This window comes from Cupressus sempervirens, chromosome 4 (genome assembly GCF_028749045.1).
Source record: "Cupressus sempervirens isolate cs-2001-9-10 chromosome 4, ASM2874904v1, whole genome shotgun sequence".
Classification (NCBI taxonomy): domain Eukaryota; kingdom Viridiplantae; phylum Streptophyta; class Pinopsida; order Cupressales; family Cupressaceae; genus Cupressus; species Cupressus sempervirens.
Window position 1 is genome coordinate 382887921 of NC_143121.1, and position 2936 is coordinate 382890856.

General features: G+C 30.8%; 1 pseudogene; it reads right to left on the reverse strand.

The window, feature by feature from the left end:
- Nucleotides 1-762: 762 nt before the first annotated feature.
- LOC149561663 (uncharacterized) lies at nucleotides 763-1285 on the reverse strand (annotated as a pseudogene).
- Between the last annotated feature and the right edge of the window lie 1651 nt (nucleotides 1286-2936).

The window sequence follows — 2936 nt, forward strand, 5'->3', positions numbered from 1 at the left end:
ACAAAAGTTAAATAAAAAAATTCATTCAACCAAATCAAATCTTGATCAATCTCAAGTTCAAGTTAAAGATATACATTGAAATGTTGTAGGATGTTCCCTTGTAATGGAAAACTTTCTTGAATAACTCAAATACTTGCACTTGCCAACCCCCTTTCTAGGGGACATGAAAGATTCCCAATGCCTCCATTTTATGAATGTCCTAATGTGAAGGTCAATAATAACACAACTATTAGTGCCAACAATAAGTATATCTTTGAATCAAATGATATCTTCAATGATGATAGATCAGAATGGTAATGATACTCAAATGTGCTCAGTATAAGAGGCTTCTTCTATTTCATGGTTGATTCATTTGAAATGGTAGTGAATTAGAAGGACAAGCTCAAGTTCAAAGCCTATGTAGTGAGTGATAGTTATGTGGGTATGGAACTTTGGAGTATTTTCTCTCTAATAAAACAACATCAAGAATTTGTGTAGATGTACATACCTAAGGGAGTTTATGTACAGACAACTGCATCTCTCAGCCACACTAAGGAACTTGAACATCTATTTGGTTTTGTTTTCTTGACCATTATATAATTAAATAAATCTCTTTAAAATATTGATAAATTAATGGAATCTTCACAATTGCTACATAAACCATAGGTCATTCACTTTATGCATGTGAAATATGGCTTCAATCTTGAGAAATAAAATCCAAATACCTGTCAAAGAAATTAGTTGTCATGATTTGAGGATGCTTTAGACCCATTTGAGTCTTATTCACTTTATCAATAAATGGTATAGCTTCAATTCCTTAAGATTAGATGTAAAATAGAAGTAGTTGAGGCTAGTGAGCCATCACTCCTTGTCCTTGACCTTGTGTTTAGGAATGCATTCATAATTACACAAGGATTGGACAAAGGAAATCTATACATGGGAATCTCATTGTTAAAACTATTCTTATACTTCTTCCCTTCATCTAACCAAAACACATGTCATCTTATCAACTTTACGAAAACCCATAACAGAACATTTCCTATCCCAGGCATATACTTTTCAAAAGGATTCCTTCATGATAAATAAAGTCACAATAAGTGTCAATCCTTGACAAAAGGCTTCAGTGAATTTATGAACTAATCTATCCTAAAACAAATATCAACTTGAGTTATAAGTCTTATCTCTATGTCCATCTTCCTTCATAGTTCAGCCTGATGATATCATTGTAGTTCATGATCTCAAGAGTCAAGAGAATTCATTGATCCTCCTTTTCCATATTGCAAAACACAAATCTCACATAAACCATATGAAGGAAACATCTTCTTTATACATATCTTCCCTTGACTAGGTTCCCTACTTCTTGTGGGCAGCTATAGTTGATGAAGATATGTTTGTCTTAAAAACTAGCATAAGTATTTATGAGAAACCATGGGAAGGATGGATTGAGACTATTTGGTATTTTCATTAGTATTGTACTACAATATTGTGGCAAAACTAGATGGGCTATTATTGTGATTAGACAATTTTTCTAATCATATGACCATTACATTGATCATAAAGGGTGTATTTTTTTATATGTGCAACAACTAACTATAAAAGTTTTTTTTTCTAGCTATCATCTTCTTTATTGTAATCTATTGGTTGAAGAATGAGATTACATATGCTTCTCTTTCCATCATCAGTGAAAGGAGAACTTGTGCACTCAAAACAATTTTAAATCCCATTCCATGAGAATAAATTCATGTTATGTAAGGCCATCTAGTGCTTGAAAAAATCACCAAATTAATATTCTATAAGTTTAGAAGATAAAATTCAAATTAAATTCATTTCTATCTCAAAAATTTAGACAACACTAAAAAGTTTAGATATTTTTAATGAACCAAAAAATTGAGAAATAAGACACACCCCTTAAAGAATCTTCAGACACTTGAAAATCCCACCAAAACACTTCAAAATCAAAGCAAAAATGAAACCTTCTCATATAGCTTTCTATAACAACTTAACAAAATACTACAAAATTGAAGAAGACATTAAATCTAAGAAAAGAATAAAACAAGATGGCATGCATACCTAATGCACAACTTGGATGTATAGAGTCTCTGCAACATCCCATCCATGGAAACTTCTTTGATTATGAAACCCTAAAGCAATGAGAAGAAGAAGAGTATAGAGGTGAGGCTATAGTTGCATGCCTTACAAAAAAGATTCTTAAGAAGAAAAGGTGAATCTTATAATAATATGAAAAAGAAATAGTATTTTTGTTCCTATCATCACCACACAAGGCTAAGTATTTTTGTTCCTATCATTAAAGTAATAGTTACATTAGATTTCAAGCATCTATTGTAATATCTTATAAACAAAGGAAATATAGATATTAAACACACCCATGGATCCACTTCTCCACTTAATTATTTTAAAATTATGAAAATAAATGATGTGTATCTAAAGATTGTTTGTCTTTCCCATATCACATCAAATGATTAAATTATACATGAAAAAAGAAACCAAATAATACAACATTGATAAGTTGGTTCTTCGAGAGAATACATCTCTAAGGATTCCTACATCATCCATGAAAAAAATATACTCTATAACATCTACCTTGTAACATATGTCCTTTGGTGAAGTGGGCTATCTTAACTACCTAGGGACTACAAGATTATTAATGGAAAAAATACACCTATTTCAACCTAAAATATGAAGAAAAAATTGTTCTTAAATGATATGTGTGACAAAAAAGGTTCCAGACCTACAAAAGTGACATCATTTTCCCATCTTTTGGTGCATGCCATTTTTTTGTCACATCCAAAATCAGATTATGCCACTCTAAATTGAGAATGTACATGCAACTGCATTCTATATGAATGGACAATAGGTGGAGTTAAAAAATGCACCATGTTTACATTTATTTAATAGTTATATTAAGTTTTTAAAATTATAGACCATCATGAACATTA